This window comes from Cyanistes caeruleus, chromosome 3 (genome assembly GCF_971803275.1).
Source record: "Cyanistes caeruleus chromosome 3, bCyaCae1.hap1.1, whole genome shotgun sequence".
In the NCBI taxonomy this organism is placed as follows: Eukaryota; Metazoa; Chordata; class Aves; order Passeriformes; family Paridae; genus Cyanistes; species Cyanistes caeruleus.
The window spans coordinates 96,976,153-96,994,910 of record NC_141703.1 but is presented as its reverse complement, the minus strand read 5'-3'; the positions used below and the strand labels follow the sequence as shown (position 1 = coordinate 96,994,910).

General features: G+C 38.9%; 1 long non-coding RNA gene across 1 annotated transcript; it reads right to left on the bottom strand.

The window, feature by feature from the left end:
* Window positions 1–985: 985 nt before the first annotated feature.
* Window positions 986–12,326, bottom strand: LOC111943900 (uncharacterized). Its single transcript, XR_015283974.1, has 2 exons — window positions 12,095–12,326; window positions 986–3,014 (listed from the first exon to the last, which is right to left on the bottom strand). It is a non-coding gene; the product is annotated as an uncharacterized LOC111943900 (long non-coding RNA).
* Window positions 12,327–18,758: the final 6,432 nt, after the last annotated feature.

Genomic DNA, 18,758 nt, shown 5'->3' with positions numbered 1-18,758 from the left:
TAGTTGACATATGAAATACTGCAGAATGCTAACAAGAAAGGAAACTTAGAGTCCTTTGGGGCACACTGTAAATTTTCATGTGAGTTGCCACAAATGTACCTACTGCTCACACAAATGAAACATACACTTTCATCTATTGATCCAAACCAAACTCACTTTCTTTGAATGAAGTGAAAACACAAGTGTGTGGCTGAAAGCTTCAGAAACTGAAATCTCATCACAAAACCAGATATTTCAGTCAAGCCGGGACTGTGATTCAAGAGAACATTTCCTCACTGAGTTCCCTCGTTTGGATCTGCTTTTGGGTGGTACTCAACACACAGCTCATAAAATTCAGCACAGTAGGTAACATACCATTTTATTGTGAATGTTTTGTTTCACCTCCAAGGCATCTCTTAAATGCTAGTCTTTGAGGGACTCATTTGCTTTCATCTGCACAAGCCTCCAGCTGGTTGCCCTGCAGTAAAGCCACAACTTTCCTATTTCATGATTCTTACTTCAAATCCTTTTGTGCATTGGAGAGATGCTGGCAGGAAAAAAAGAGTTGGACGAAGGTGTCTTGACAAGGACTCAGACAACCAAGGCTGTGATGTGCCTCTGAACTGCTTCTCCTCAATGTCTCTCTCGCTAAACATGGATGCTTATTTCTAGGGAAAAATAAGGCAACACACTGGGATCATCTTTTTTAAGCTGCTGATATAACCTAAGTCTAAACTTTATTTTAAAAGAAAGGATGGCAATGCCTTTACAGACAACTATTCTGCTTTGAAGCAACGGGCCATATTTACTATTATTCACTTGTTATATTGCAAAGGTAGTTGGAAGCCCTAGAGAAAATAAACCATTTGTGGGGATTGGGAGGAAAATGAACTAATATAGATGGTAAAACACATGGTAAAATGAAGGAAGAGGGGAAATGGAGGGCAATTGTGGACAAAGATGCAGTCAAAACTATGTATGAAGCAGAGCAACGCAGAGTCCCAAGGCAGGTGCAGAGGAGAGCTGCTTTATTGCAAAAACCAGGCCTTTTTAAGCAGTTATCCCACTATCAGCTACATGGTATTAAATCATAACAAGCACAATCCAACTAACCACCATGCACCATGATGTGAGCATGTAATGCTTATATAACTTGTTCTTATGCCTCCAATTCAGTTGCATCACTTTCCCAAACTCCTTTTCTGCTTAGCCTAAGTAGCAGGCCTGAGCCATGATTTTACAAGGTTAACAAGACATTTTATAAGGGTTTACCCATACACAACAAAAATGGCTTTCAAAATACCAGATGCTTATGCATAAATACTCATTCTGCAGAGTGCTGTCTCTGCCAACATACATAATTCCTTACAGGAACTGTGGTTGCTGCTGGACAAATCTAGAGCCTACCAGGTTCTCCTTGCACAATCAGAACCACCCATCTTGGAACAAGTTCAACCGGGAGGTTGCATCAGGGTTGTGGGCTGACATGGAGGCACACTGTCCTGGATTTCAGACTCCAGTCCCTCTCTGTAGTAGCATCACAACACAAAATCTTTCCACAAGCCACCTGAGACCTGTCTTGAGACCGGGTGGATACTTTGCATCTGCCATTCCTATTGAAAGGCTGTTTAAGGACTTGCTACTCTGAGGGTTAGATAACTCCACTTTTAACCTTAATGCAATTACATGTGATTTAGACGTGCTTCTTCTCCTCCTCTCATGTAGTACTGTATTTACTTAGGGTAATCAATCTCCTCTCATCCTTCATTAGATTAGCCTAGTCAATACTTATAGATTTCCATTCCCCATATTATTCAGGTAGCTTCCACTTAGTTTATTTAATCTCAAGGTTTATTTAATCTTACCCAGCCATGCAGAGCACTGCACACAATATTCTAGATGAGGCCTCAGCTGAGTCTCACACAATTGAATAAATTTTTCCTCTCTGTTGACAGTATCTTGAAATTGCCCCTGCTTTCACCTTTTTCTCTGCTCCCTCATGCTTGTGCTACATAGTCATCCTGCGACTGAGGAGGTCTGTTTCTCCCTCATCATAGTGATTTGAACTCATCTGATGGCAATCCTGTTGACAGCTGAGGGTTTTGCTCTGAATCTAAATATGTCTAACCTTACACACTGCCCTGGACTGAATATTCATCTTCATCCTATTTCCTTTCTTGTCCTTAAGGTCGACCAGTTCTCAGAGTATAACACTCCAGTCCTGCATTTCATTGATGTCCCTTCCTTCTGCTGTGTCATCCCTGCAGTCTACGTGTTCCTTCCTCATTTTGTGCCAGGTTTATTGGTGAAAATACTAAACAGTATTGGTTTAGAAACCTATCTTAAAAAAACCACTTCTAATAGCATCCTTCCAGCTCAAATGCTTTCCTTAATAAACTGTATCATCTCCCCAGCAGAACAGATACTTTAGCAGTGTACAGTTCTTACAAAAATACATGACTTCCTCACCCGAACACCTAATATTCTGTAATCTGTCAAATGCTCTACTATGGGTTAAGCAATACTTGCTGAATTTCCTTTGCCTAAAATTCAGGCATATTACTGGAAAAAAATCCAAAAATAAAACAACAAAAACATAAACATAGGTCATTATGCTGTGTTTGTCCTTTTATATATTTAGGTTGCATTTGATCCTGTTTTCTTTTGTCTGTATGTACTTTATTATTCTTCCCTTCAAATTACAAAGTACAAAGCCAATATATACAAATGCACTTAGTTAGACAGGTCTGCAACCTTTTGGATTGTTTTTTCCTTTTCTGTCAATACCTAAATATTGACAATACTTTTGCTGTTCTCTGTTCATAGAAGCCCACTATGACATCATTCCATGGTAGATCCTTGTGCTGGACATCCATTTTTCATATGCCACTGCCTTATAAGGTGAAAAGTCTTTGTAATTTGGAGTGAACTGAGACCACAAAATTTGGTTTTCATATCTTAGTTGTGGACATTTCCATCCCCTTCTTACCATTAGCCATCTTCTCTATCATTCATTCTCTTTCCCCAAAATTCAACTGCAAAGAAAATGAAGAAAAATACTTAACACGGGAAATTATATCCTCTTTAATTCTATCCCCATCCTCATTTCACAGTTTCACATTTTCCATTTTTTTTTCTTGTTCTTTTTATTTGCATGGTTGAAAAATCTTTCACAATTTGCTTAAATTTCCTGTCTCAGCTTGACTTTTTGCAGTTATCATTTTACCCCTGCTCTTTCTGACCTCTCAAATGCAGCTTTAGCACTAGTTCTGACATATGTTCTCACTATGCTCTTACATATGGGTGATTTCTCTCTTCATCTAAATTCCTTCCTTAATAAACACTAAAACTGATTGAATTCTAAAACTGCAGAGAAGTCATGAATATTTTCATAAATAAAGCCACCACGTTCAGATCATTACTATTTATGAAATCGTGGTATTTGATACTGAGAAACATATGCTGATCAATAAATAAGAATGTCAGTCTTTCTTAAAAGATCAAGAAATACAAATATTTTGAATGAAAAATTATATAGACCTCTTTCTTCCCTGAAAATTGAAACTCTGTTTTCTAAAGTGTGGTTACAATACCCTAAAGTAAAAAAGTAAATAAATAAAAAAAACACCAACCCACAGCTGCATCTAATAAAGATTTTCAACCATGCATTGCACAGTCAATTTTAGAAAGCAAAGCTTCCAAATTTGAAGACAGGAAATTGAGCATATCTGAATTACTTACAAAATAGATAGTTGAATTAAACCCTTAAATGATAAAATGGGTGAGGAAAAAGCATAAATAAAATATATATATATATATTAGTGGGCATGCTGAGTAGATGAGGCGAAGGATTAATATGGTAACCTATGACATTTTCTATTATGTTTTCTCCAGAAAGTGGCACAGTGTCAGGTCTATGAAGACCTACTTTTTCTCATTGTCACCATCTATGCTTCAAAAATAATCAGGGGAATGAACCCTGACCAACCTTATTCTTTTTTCCCTCTGCATGGCAGCTGTACCTTCGGGTTGCTCCCCAGTAAGTCAGTGCCAGTCGTTCCTGTGTGAGGTGGAGGCTCATGGTGTGCAGCTGCTGATGGATCAGAACCAAGGCTACAAATCACACAATCTCTGCCTCAGACCTGCACCTTGACTTCTCACTGAGAGATGTGACTCAACAGTCAGATGGGAGATGGAAAATAGATGTTGGCAAGAGGTTGTGCTTATCATGAAACATGGTAAGAGTGAGTGGTGCAACAACAGCTTAGGGGATTAATTTGAAACAGAAGCTGCTCCCTTTAATGAGGGAATGATTTAGCATTAAACAAACAGTTGCCTTAGTAACTAATGTATTGTCCTTCCCCTCCTTTCACTCTGAACATAACCATCTCTGAACTCAGTTTTTCATCACCTTTTTGGTTTGCTTAACTGGCCTTCTTCAACTCAGTGTCAGACAGCCAAATATCTTGCAGTGAAATGTACATCTATTTCCTTTTCATGAACTGCCCTAAAAAGCAAAACGTATTCCAGGATCTTCTCCTCAGTTTACCAGGCTTTGAGCACTAAAGAAAGACATTTTATATCTAAGCAGACAAGTCTGTTTCTGATAGAAACAGGAATACCAGGTGCCATGTATTCATCAGGCCTATATGTCTTCAGCAGTCTTTCTGAATATCTTAAGAAATGCGCCATCCAGGATGAATAAACTGTGTCATGTTTCTCTTGATGTTTACCTGTTCCTATGTAGAAGGTCAAATATAGTGCAAATAAGAGCCAAACAACTTTAAAGAGGAGGAAGAATGGACTCATGTACATGTTTAAAGTCTGTATCATCTATGTAATTTCTGTAGCAGAACTTGATGCAGAGTTGAGGAAAATAAAGGGATTATGTTCCTGCCTCTTAAGTCTTGACATAAATTTTAGATGGAGATTGAAGAATTATGTTTACTCAGAGTCAGAAGGGATTCCTGTATATCCAGTTTAGATGTAACCAGTGAGAATAAACTTGCAAGTATCTACAGAGTTAGTCCAGCCTCTTCCAGTGATGACATAATAAAGCAAAAAGTTATAAAGTAACCATTACATAAATAATGTATCTATTTACTTATAAGTTCCAGAAGAGAATAATTAGAATATCCATACTTTTACAAAACTGTTCCATCTTCTGTAAGACGGATAGGATTTAGTTGTAATCTATATGTTTTCTCAGGTCTTGGAAAAACATAAAATATGGATACCATTGTTCTGAGCACCCAAAAATCTCAACACAGATTTTTTGCCCTGTCTTCCATGAAGCAAGCTAAGAACAGTTAAGTATTGAGCTTCTTTCTACATGGGAGGCCATCACCACTGATGATCATGGGACTCCAGCTTCAGATTCAGCCACACTAGAAATCCAGAACGGGCAGAACATTTCCTGGTATCCAGCCTGTGGTTCTCGCTCCCATTTCCCCTGCCAATGAGTCTATCTTTTTCTGAATGAAGTTTAAGCCTGAATTTGCCTGGAATTATGCACTGGGAAATCCCATGAGATCTGTATATTCTATCCCAATTATAAACTTGTGAATTTATACAGAAAGCAGGTGCACTTTTTCTGTGATCTATTAGGCTTTTCTGCAGCTTTGGCACATTGCTGCACCATTCCTAATACAAAGAGATACAGTGTGAAATCTCAAAACAAACCCTTCTATTTCAATGATTTTAACTGCTATTACTGTAGTCAGTGAAATATGCCTGGTGACACGGAGCAAAAAGAGACAAAGCTGAAAGAAAAACTCACAATTTGAGAAAAGACATTTTCCCTGTCCCTAGATACAGGGGTTAGTCAATGCCTTGGGTTGGAGGAGAAGGAAGGCAGGGTCAGGTGTCTGAACCAGAAGTAGGGCACTGAAATTACAGTCCAATGATCTTTTCCATGTGGAAAATCCAGTGCTGTTAAATTGATGTTCTATGGACAGAAATGGATTCATTAGATTTTTCTGATGTTTCAGTAAGACTGTACTCATCAATCTTTAAAACCATTTATAACCCCAGGGATATACAGTCAAATTTATCATGTTCTGGCATAGAAGATGCCCATGTACAAGCTGCAACCTTGAAGAGGAGGAATTACCATTAAAAAATTGCTCCATCTAAAACTCCTAATATTTTTACTATTACCAGTGGTGATGGAAAAGCAGATCAAAAAGATCTGTGTCAGATACTGTAGAAGGAGCATGAGATTAAAAATTAGCCTGCATCTGATTTTCTTACCTTTTTTTTTCCCCAATGTAGTCTCACTGTGTTTGATGTACTTTAATGTTAGACCCTTACTTGGGAAAAAAGAAGACAAACAGGAAATAAATCACACACTCTGATATGAGGCTAATATGACACTGAACACTACACTCATGCTGGAGAGGTTAAGACTCAATTATTTATGAAGAGAGCTTGTAAAAAGACTCCACTACTGAAAAATGCCTTTTTACTTCTTACATGAATTGAGATTAATTATAATGCCCAGCTGACAGAATATTAGAATGAGTGGAAAAAAAATAACAAATTAATTTCTTATGTGTTGAAGCTATTAGCTTAAAATAGTCTGTAATTGATTTTAGTCTGATGGTGAAAGCAGGGCTGCCATTTTTAAAATGGATTGTGTAAATTTGGCCAGGCAGTGTTAAGGTGTGACCAGACTCTGAGAGGTCAATCAAGGTAAATTTCTGTGCTAGACAGTTACTCAGCCATTTTGGACAGCTTCATGCATGGAATTCCATCCCTCAATTATCTAAAATCCATTAGAGGTAAAACTGTGATCATGAGAAACAAAATCAAAAGGGTTGCAGCCGGACATAAAATCAGTATGGGAAGACTGCTCCAATACTAGTAAATGAGCATGATAGCTTTCAATAATGTGTCTTGCAAAGAAGGGTATCTAACAGTTCCACACACCATGGAAATTAATTTTTCCTACGTGGCTGGTGGGTAAAGTTTCATATTATGAATCAGTGGCATTTTACCCATCTGTTTGTACTTAATGAGAACATGACATCTTGGATTTCATGTGAGCTCACTGAAATTAAGGGAATATAGCTTTGACTAAACCCACAGGATCAGGATTTTATGAAGAGGTTGTGAGGGGATTTCTTCATGAAGGATTTTGATATTTTGCTACCTCACTGCTTCCAGGACAGGAATGAAGATGAAGTATTTAAAAATTCTCAAAGGAAAATGTTCAATGACTAAAATATTCAGAGTAAATTAATTTCTATATTACTATTATTATTATTATTATTTAGAAGTAAAATACAAATTCCAGAGTCACTTCGGGGGAAAATCTAAACAGTGTCCTTATTATGAGAACACTGCATTACAGTGATGTGTACTGAACTCAACAAATTTATTCATTTCCATTAGATGTTGCATTTTTGATGGAACTGTGTCCCAGTGGGTTTTCTGAGCCAATCTCTGTTATTACATATTTGCAGAGAGACAACAAATGAAGACTGAGTAGTTTTTGAGTGCCGAAATGCCACTTATTTTGACAGCTATGCAAGCGCTGGAAGAGATATTTGGAGCAGCTATTAATACATGATTAACAAATAACTAGAATTAACAGCTGAGATAATATGAATGCATATTCAGATGAATTTATTTTTACACATTCATAGGATGTGTTTGTGCAAGAAACAGAACAACAGCAAGTTAAATGTTATTGATATAAACAGACTAAGCGAAGTACGAGACACTGCAGAGTAACCCTCCCCATCATGAGGAGGAGGAGGTTAAGAAGAAACAACTTTTATTCCCTGTCACTCATAGTGATTAAAGCTCTTTTCTCTAAAGCAGGCAATGCTGGCTGCCCTCACACAGACTCCTGGAATGAGAACAGCTGCTGTGAATAAGACAGGGTAAGATTTTTAGACCCTCAGGGAGGCATGTGCTAGGAAGCAGCAGCAGTAACAGTGTGTATAATATAAATGAAAAAGCTCTGGTAGGGTGGAGTTCTGCCAACAAGCAGGAGCAAGAAAGAGATTACTGGCAGTGTGGTGGGATAGGAACCCAGGCTACCAGTATAAATGGGAATGAGATATTAGAAGCCTGGAGAATTGGCTGGAGTTTCTCCAGACCTAACCCAGCATGCTTTACTGTCCTTACGCCTTTTGTAGGTGCTGGGGCAGTAAATATGCCAGCTGGAAAGGCAGAAAGGATTGGAGTCAAACACAGATATTGACTCAAAGGAGGTTTTACAGCCATTTTCTTGGATAGCTGTTGTTCAGCTACCTTCCTCTGTCATTTGAGAAAGCTTGCAGAGTCAGTCCCTGAGACAGCAAACTGCTTCTCCTTTGGTTGGTGTTGAAAAACAACCAGTACCATCCTCTGCCTGCAGTTTTGAAGACCAACAGTTGTACACTTTCACAGCTCTTTAAAAGGATGAGTCTTTCCAGTGTGCTGTTATTGGTTCTTTTAATACATCAAATAGAAGTGCAGCTCTCAGGGAACTCCTGTAAGGCTCACATACAAAATAATGTGAACTGTAACCTACTAATATAACCACCTCAACTCACTCATTCATCCAATTTCTGCTTTGAACAGTCTAAGGAGGTGATAAAGAAAAATAAGGCTTCACAAGACTTATCATTTAATCAATGCTCTGTCTCTTTATTTCATCTTATCTCTCTCTAATTTAAAAATGAAGCTCAGATGTTCTGTCTAAACACAACAAAAGGAGGTTAGAATTCCTAATTATCAGCAGTGATCCACAATCTAAAATAAGACCTGTAACTCTGATATGCACTGCAAGATGAATGCAGGCAACTGAACAATAAAATGGAAAGAGAGATAAAGAAGTATAAGGAGAAAAAAACCCAAAAAGCAGAAGTGCCAGCATAACTTTACATTCAGTTACAAGTCAGGATCATGTAAGAAGCAATTATTTTCACTGCACTCAAAGTCCTCATGTTGAAGATTACTTCAGTACAGGCTACAGAGTATTTAATAAAGAAAGGCTTGAAAGCCCAGAGGATATAAAAGCTTTTGTATGATTTGAAGAGACATGACAAACATGCTCATCAGGATTATTTTCACAAAACTAATTTTTTTAAGCATATATGATATGCCAAGTAAAAGCCTCTAATACATTCCATATTTCTAAGAAAATCTGGCTGATGTTCATGTCCTCTGTATATTCATTAATCCAGTGCTTTAGGACAGGAGGAAAAGGATATTGGAGCCATCTTCAAAGCTACAAGTCTGTGTAGTTTTAATGGATGGTAGAGTTAGTGCTAAGACCTGCTCAAACATGATAAGCAGAACAACCAAAATAGTGAACATAGTCTATTGTATTCTCTATTGAGTGAATAGAATTGACTGTTTTTACAATTTTTTAAATTAGGCTTCTTAAACATGTAAATCTGGACAAAAATAAATTTTATTACCAGCAACTATAGACATCACATCACGTATACCAACATTTAAACTCAAGTCCTTTGACTCTCAGCAAGGGTCTTTCAACAGCTTGAATTAAGCTCCAGTCTGTAACTCTACCCCACTCACACAGCCACAAGAGAGCAAACTGAAAGACACCACTCCAGATATAACAGAGCCCCTGAAGAGGGGCAGTCATGAATTCTGCCTCCTGGTATCAAACACAAGGCAAAAGCTAGAGGTCAGACATGATGAGCCAGGCTGGGGCACATCAGGAGAAACTTGGTGCCATTCAGGACAATTTAACTTCCCTGTGCCCTCAACTGGCTCCTCAGACATGAGTTCCTACTGTTTCCTTGAGAACTTGGGCTTGCTCTGCTCAGGTGGCCAGAGAAAGCGCTCCAGCCCTTCATGGGCCTGGCAAGAATTAAGGAGGCTTACAAATAACAGGTGTTTATAACAGGCTGCCTAACACACCTGCCTGCTGTCATGTGGGACCAAACACACATATCCAGTCCTGAAAGTTATTGTTCCAACAGGAGAACCCTGAACACAGACATCCAGTGCGGGGACAGCCAACCTCCCTGTGCTCATTCCTGTCAGAAGCCTTATTCTGGCAGCTTTTCCTGTTGTAGGGCAAAATTAGTTTGCAGCTGGTTTGTGTGGATAAGTATTACTGAGGAACTAATTGTTATGATGCTTTTTTCATAACATTCAGCATATCCAAGAGAGATATTTTACAAAATGCTGAGGATGCATTTTATTGTGTTTCCAGCCTTTCCTCTGCTACCATCAGGGTTGGAAAGTGCTTGCATTTCTAACAGCAAGAAGAATGAAATTTAGTGTATTTACAAGAGTGCCTGCTCACATGATTCCCTCTCCTGTATTTTGCCTTTTACAAGCAGTATATTACTTCAGGACAAGACAAGACAAAACCAAATTGGACAACATTTCTACTATATGCCAGCAGTATGTTAAACTAAAGCAAAGAACAGTCCTACTGTTTCAATAAGAAACTAATGAAGACCCACAGTTACTTTTGTGAAAACTACACACCAGAAAAACAAACACCAGAGTTTTTTTCCTTCTTTAAAATAAGCTGAATATACTATATTTCCCTGACAATCCAACCAGCTCCTTGGGCAGGAAAAAGTATCCTGTTCTACAGAAATTAGGCAGTGTTTCATATTGTGAGACATGAACAAGGTCTACACTGAATGTGAACCAGCTTCTATATGAAATCATTTCTGCTGATCTACTTACATGCAGCTTTGGATGATGAACTTGCTACTTAGCCCTATCCAGGTGCTACCCTCACCTGTGCAAGCTAAAAGCCAGTCAAAGGCTGAGATAAAAACAGTCCTGTGGATTTTGAACTGAAACTTATACAACAGAGAGAGCAAAATGAGTCCTTTTATTTTATTATTTCTTTTATTTTATTTTATTATTAAGGCAGCCACTCCTTGCATGGTCAGGTAAAAACCTAGGTGTGGTTTAACAACCTGTGTGTGTCTTTCCTGCCAGGAGCAGGAAACATGGTGAATGCAAAAGGAAAACATGGAAAATGGCAGGTTCTGGAAAATCCTCCATCTGCCTTTTCAAATGGTTCCAGCTCCTCATTCATATTAAACATAATTCTGAGCTGTGTTTCAACAGTATTGTTTAAACAAATTGCCTTAGGGAATAGATATCCACTTTTCCAACCTCTGTTTGACGGCCTGCAGAGAAAATAGTGCAATGCTACCTACAATTCAGAAGATGCAATGCCATAAAGGAAATAATGCACACTTTTAATCTCCCAGACATCCCATTTTTCTACAGCTATTTAAAATTTTAATATCGACTGAAGAAAATGCCCTGTATGTGTGGCTTGCTTTCCTGTGATCTCACCAGGTCCCTCTCACCATAATCACTGAAAAAGCAGTTTAACTACATTCAGTGAATTTCAGTTTCTCGGCCCCCACAGGGGAATCTACATTAATCTGCAGCAGCAAAATGGCAAAGCACAGAATTCTATTTATCCAGGGGTGTTTGGCTGGAAGAAGGAGCTAAGTTTGATGAAGAACTCCTGAGCCTGGTTCTTTACAGAGTGCACACTACATGCCAGTCTCAACACACAACTAAAACTGTTTGAACGGGAAAATTCAGTCCATTTGCCCTCTGTACTGCAACCAGTGATGACTAATAATATCATTGAATGAAAAATGAGGTGCTGATGTAGTCACAGCTGGAAAACTGTGCCCTATGATGAGCACAGACTGGTGGGTACTCAGGAGAAAGGGAAAAGATGGTTAGGGAAAGGAGATGGCACAATTGTCTTAGACTGGGAAAATTAAGTGGCACTTGGCTAGGCTAGCATGGAACAGGGGCAGGTTTACTGAAAGCCCTCACTTGAACTCTCCAGTGTAAAAAGCCTTTGCTGGGAGGGTGTCTCAGGGCAGCAATGCTCCAGAGGTAGTTCCAGTCAGAGTGTGTGGATCTTATTTCACAGAGACACCGATAGATTTACAAGCAACAACGTAAACTGATTTCTTCAGTAGTACTGTGAGAGAGAAAACATACCTAAGGAAAATGCTGAAGGTCTGAAACTTAATGATCTCCTTAAATTATCCAGGTCCAATTGATGAAATCTGCAAAAGCTCAGTCAAACATCTGAGACACTGTTGGCCTGTTGACTGAAATACTTACAGAAAAAATAAAATTCACTTACATGGATCTTTCAATGCCCATATGCAGATAGTATTTGAGTTACTTAAAAAATTTCATACTTCTGAAGAGGCTGCTATTTGCTGTTCTGCACAGAAGGGAAGGAGGCAGATGTCATCCAGTACAAGTGCTGTAGCCAAATACTAGAGTATTTAGGGTAAAAAGATGAACAACGTACAAGTAACTGAGAGAAGTCTCAACTATCTTACGGTAATAAGTATGAAGCAGAAGAGATCAATCCTAAGGGAGGTAGAGAGGCTAATTTATGACAACAATTAGGTCTGAGAACAAATGCAATACACCTGAACTCCAAACAAGGACCAGCCCTACCCAAGATACCTTCAGGTAAGGTTTCACAGACCTGCGAAGGGATCCAAGAGGTGCCAAGCTTATTCTCCAGTCAGTCTCTAGAAGACCCAGCCTGGCTTTGACCCCATCATCAAAAAAACAGAACAAAACCACAGGTTCAGCCATTCTGGACATCCATCTGAGCATTACCCTGTTTCTGAGGTGTAGTAAAGCAACAGGGTTGGTCAGTTCTGGAATTTAATAATAGCCTTTTTCTTTCAGCATCTAGTCACAAGCATAAATATCTAAGGCAATTCAGGAATAAACTTTTTCTTAACAAGGCAGTATTTATTCCTTCAGTACCATCATTAAAAACAAAGTACATAGCACACAGAGCACAAACTAGGCATGAAGAGTCACCAAAATAGAACAAAATCATTGTGGGGAAGGGGCTTTACCCTGGGTTTTACACAATTCCTATCTGTCAGGTCCCATGTTCTGATGCTGGTGGTATGTCTGCTACACAAATCAATATATATACCATTCTGTAAGGGCCAGCTGTCATCGTGGGGCAGGCCCACTGGGACAGCAGGATGCATGACAGGATTTGAGGCACTGTGCAGGAGACTGGCTACTACCCTCCCTTCAAAATCCAAGACAAAATGATTTTTCAAGGGTTACATGGTGGCAAGACAGCACTTGTGTTTAAGGACTGTCTCTCTGATCACCTTTGGGTTTCCCCCTCCTTCAGTCTTTACCTTTACACATTTACAAGTTCTCTCACCTGATACTTTTCCAAGTGCAATAAATGAGGCTTCCTTGCATGTCTTTTTTGTGTGCCACTCAGTTCTGACTAGAATTGAGACTGAGAACTTCTGACTAGAAGATATCGTTTCCCCTCCTTTTCCCCAACTTCACATCCCTCTTTCTCAATTATGGTGCCCTTATATACAATGTAGTAATTGTAAGTTTTCATCCTCAATGTCTCACCAGAATACAAAGAAATTTCTCTATTTCTTTTTTGACAGTTCTTTCTCATCTTTCACTACAAAATCTTCACCTTTATTGCTATTTCAATACCTGTTTGCTTGCCACTGGCCAGATTCATGCATTCAGTCAGTTAATATTGACTGACATCTGCAGAGCAGATAATCTTTATTTTTGAAGCGTGTATATATTATGCATAACTCGTTCCACATAATTATACAGAGTGCTCTCATTTCTGGAAATGACTGCTCTTCGTGTTCTGTGTAGAAGTAATAAGATACATTACAACAGGTTTCACTGACTGCAGAAACAGCACCGTATACAATGCACTGATAAACTTACATGAAATGCTTCTCAAGTGATTCCTTATTTATTTGGGAAACAAGATATGCAGACAGGAGAGGCTTGTTTCAGCACAGTGCCCACTGATCTTGCTCCATTAAGAATGGAAGGTTTTGCACTGTCTAAATATCTCATCTCCTTTTTCCTGTATTTCTTAACCTGCCCCCTCCAATTGCCTGTCGGTCCCAGCTTTGACCATTCAGTCACCTAAATCTCTCAGTCTTATCTCATATACCTTTTTCCCTGTTCTCACCATGAAGGGAACAACCTCTACAATATGATCCATAAGAATATTCCCTAGTCTTCCTCCAGTAAAAAGCCTCCAGGAAGAAAAAAATCTTAGAAATTAGTCAGCTGGTAAGCTATTGTTTTGCTTTGATGTTTTTAAAAAATAAATAGCAGACTTAACATGAGCTGTGACTTATGTCCTCCACATGCAGGCTGCCTGCCAGAAGAAGGCTCAGCAGAAATGTGTGGAGGCATCCTCTCCTTGTGAGCTCAGGGGCATAGTGGGAGGCTCAGCACAGGAACACCTCTCTGGGCACAGGCACACAGGAGCTGGGTGGCTGCAGGCATGCTCATGCCATGCTGACGTGTCCCCAGGCTTCTCATGTTCCCATGAGCAGCTCACAGCTCACAGCCTCTGGCTGATTGCACGCCTGGCTCTCAGCTTGGACACCCTCTGCTAACAGCCTTGCCTTTCTCTTCCAGAGGAAAGCACTGGAATGCCTCAATCCCCCAACAGTAATGCTACTGCCCGGAGGGGACAGTGCTGACAGTCTGAAATTGTGACAGCTCCATTCCCTCTCACTGCTAAAATGCTTTTGATCCTGCAAGTATCTGGGGCTCTTACTGACAGTGCACTTGTATCACAATAACCCTGCCAGACATTTTGCAATGTCACAGGCAAGTCCAGAAGTATTACTAAGCAAATTCCACAAAACATGGAAATTCTTCCTTTCACCAAGTGCCAGGAGCTTTCTTCTGGCAGACCCTAGCTTTGCACCAGGTAACACAAAGATTAGTTCACAGAGCCATCCAAATGATTTTTATCATCAATCTCTAGTCAGATTTGGGACTACAACTGCTGTAAATCCCCAATCCTAACTCAACAGTTTGAGCATATTGTCACCCACTACTTCTGTTCTCTGGCACCCTTGAGCAGCAAATATGATGATATTATCTTTTTTCTAACACCACCACCATCCCTAAATTGCTCATGACTCCTAATTCTTTACACATTCAGCCCAAATTTGATTTACAAACAAATCAAATACAAAAGTGCTTTGTTTTGAAAGCTGCATTTGTCCTGCAAACTGTAGTTTTTCAAGTGAGCACACTATAGAGTTCAGCCTCTGTAGAATCAAGTCATAATGCCTCAGCACAAAACACAGTTTCACTGCTGTTACAGCTTGATGCAATGCCTTATTCAGCCAAGCAATCACATGGAAAAGTTTGAAAAAGGCTTTGCTGAAGAAAACTCAGTTGCCATCCACTTCTTGATCAAACAAATTCACCAAACTGCAGTCAGATGCATCCTCAGTCCTTCTGCTCTCCTCAGTAATTCCACAATTTTTTACCTATGACAATTCACCCTAACATACCCTTAACTGGAACTCGGAACAGACACCATAGAATGTCATAAGGGCAAGAATCCACAAGGTGATATAAATACCACGTTTCATAGACATGGCCTCTCATCTCTCCATCAGTTTCTCTAGATATGAAATGCATAGCAGAGAACCTTCACACAGCATTCTGCAGAGGAGGCAGGAAAGTGTCAAAAGAAAGACCAACACATTTGTCTAGAACACCATTTAGGGAATGACATATTGATATATTTGGATAGCAACTAATATCACACTCCATATAACTTCATCCTTACTATTCCCAGGAAATAAACAGATTTTCTGCAATATTTATATGATATAAAATAAACCATTTTTCATGTAGCACTTGTGGATCTGATAGGAGAAGGGTTGTGAAGACAAAAATCTCCAAAAACTGACTTGTACCTGAAAGCACCAGTAGAAACTATGAGAGTTAGTGAACAAGCTTCTTGGTTAAACAAGACCTCCCTTTCAAAGTAACTTCTAAGTGTTGCTTTCTTCATTCTTACTATGCACAGATACCTGATATTTCAGATCCCTGAAAAGCAGCAGAAACAAATCAGAAATCTTTCAGGGTCTTTGTTCTTTTCTTTAGAAAGGTCTCACCCCAACCAGCTGTGTCCTCATCCACAGAACAGCTCCTTTGCTCCCAATTTCTCTCCAGAGACCCACATGGACTGAAGGCAAAGCACAGATCCTCCTGCTACCTTCTCCTCCCCCACCACAGAGAAAGCTAATCGACCTTTTCAGCCTTGTTTCTCTTTCAGCTCCACTGCCTCACCAGAATGAATTGGCTATTAGCCCATGTCCCCTTAGCCACAGCTCTATCTAGTGAACCTGTTCTAGTTGAATGCTTCAGGCACCCATTTACTGCGAGACCTTGGGACATCCCTTCAGTCCAGACTCCAACTGCTACACCTTACCTCCGAGTCAGTAGCAGCTGAAATGTGCAGTTTGTAGCTCTAAACCATGAAGGGCATCAGCAGGAAGTGCAGTGCTAAATTGTAGCTCTAAAAAATATGGTGTTCAGTCACAGGCTTTGGGGATAAATATCAGAGATTATGTCACTTTGGTCACCTCCTCTGAAGTGCTGCATCTCTGCTAGATGCTGTCAGAGAATGTGTCCACTCAAAGCAAGAAGGACTGGAAACTCATCACTTTTTCCATGGGAATCTCCACTCCTTTGGTGAGATGAGGATTGGTTGGTGCAGAGGTTATGGTGCTGGCTGCCAGGGTGGTAGGAAACACCCTGAGAAACCCAGGGTAGGTCAGTGGCCTACACAGGTCTGATATCCCTGCCTCTAAACAGGGTAAGATGCCTGCCTCCCAGCTGGGACATGAATTTGAGCTGGGTTCATTCTCCTCAATTTACTAATCAAAAAGTGCAAGAAAGAGAAGCTTAGTTGTGGTCTATAAATATCCTGATCTTCACACTGGTGCTCGGGAAGAACAGGAATTTTCATTTTAAATAATTCACATGTATCCAATACCAGAGGGAAGGAATTAAATCATGTTCTGTGTTTAAACAATGATTAACACAACCACCAAAACCTACATGCAAATAAATTAAATGGATGAATGAAAATCAATACCCTAGAGAAATATACAAAACTTAAATAACTGATAGTTTCAGACCACAAGAGACCACTGAGGACCTTTCCCTAATGACCTCCTTCCAAGAGATGCTAATTCTGTTAATTTATTTTATAAAAAGAGAAAGAGAGAGAAGAAATCAAATCTAAATATAGCAGAACTCTTTGCTAGTCACATATATTTGGATATTTCCTGCAATAAGCAGCATCTCAAGTTTCTGTTTAAAAGGGTCAGGAATGCGTTGGCTGTACCTGAAACTTTCAGTGACTATGCAAGATTTAAAATATGTTGTTAATCCTTAAAGAGAACTCATGCAAAGTTAATTTTACTCTTGAATCATTATGTCTAAATTATTACTTAGTATTAAATATTTGAAATGAAAGATTTTCAAGGACTGTTGCAAGTTTGGAGGAATATTAGGGTGAATTAGCTTGAAACCTTGTTGGGAACAAATAATCTGCTTTCTGATTATTAATGAAGTATTCTTTTTTTTCTTTCTTTCTTTTTTTCTTTTCTGTCAGCAGTTTTGTGTTTTGCTGTTAGCTCCAGTTAGGCACACACAGAGACCCACACCCAGAACAACGTTGAAATTAAGGAAAGGAAGTTAACACAAGTATGTCTGACAAACCCAAATGCAATAGCTAAGTGTACAAAAATTACAAAATTAAGCCATCTTTCTAAGTATGAATAAGTGCAATGTAATGAAATTTACAGGAAACCAAGAAAACAATGTTTTTCAAAAGTCAATGCAAAGCCAGTTTCAGATGAACACAGCATTTCTTTTGGGCTCTACCAATAATCTGTTTCTGATATAAACATTGTCAAAGGCTGAACAAATAAGGGCAAACACCTTTATCACTAAGTCAAAGAAGAAACAAGCTTCTTGGATCTATTATATTAAATACAGAAGAAAGTGCTGAAAAGATTGTAACAGATATATTTTTCTGAATTCTCCATTTACTTACAGCTATAGTAGCTAAAAAAAAATCTCTGTAGTGTTTTACACTTGTCACACATGAAGCTCTTTATTTCATGCAATAAAATATTTATTCTGCAAGCCCTTTCAAAAGGGCCAGATGTGTAAAACAGAGGTAGCCAACAAGAACATATCAGGTCTGATCATTCACATGGAATTGTTCTGTGACTTACAGTAGTTAATGATTCAACAAAATATTTACATAACTGTTTTTCAGGGATAGCTAATATATCAGCATAGATCTAATGCTTGATTCTAATGAGCCCATGGTGAAGAACTATCATCAAAAATACCTCTAGACAGAAGGCATGTACAGAAATTTCAGAATTTCTTGAAATGTGATTTACATAGACTAAAATTCAACATCTGAAAATGTTATACTATCCTAAGCTGTTATGCAATATCTTAGTGAGATGTTAAACACAGTTGCTGTTCTCATTCTGGTAAGCTTGAATTTCAGACCTAATTGAAATCTAAATGGTGCCTTGAAATAAAAGATGTTTGTATAAATATAAGGATGCAATTACCGAGATAAGTAGAAATGCAAGAAATTTATGTACATAATGAATTGCCTAAAGGAAAGACGATTTTCTTCTTCTTCTTTCTCTCCCCAGCTCCACAGCACTGAAATGCACAATTCTTTTTGCAAGAGAAATTTTCCCTAGTTCAAGTTTTAAGAGAATCTGGAGGTCTAAGCAGAAAGCTAAAAATTGTAAAGTTATTTCCTAAGTTGTTCCACCATAGCTAGCAGCATGTCAGACAGACACCTACAGCTGCCCCTGACTAGAATCATGTAGACCACCCTGTCTTAATGTAATGGGCTAGAAATCAATAGAACCACAAATTACCTAGAAAACAGGTAAAAAGAATTT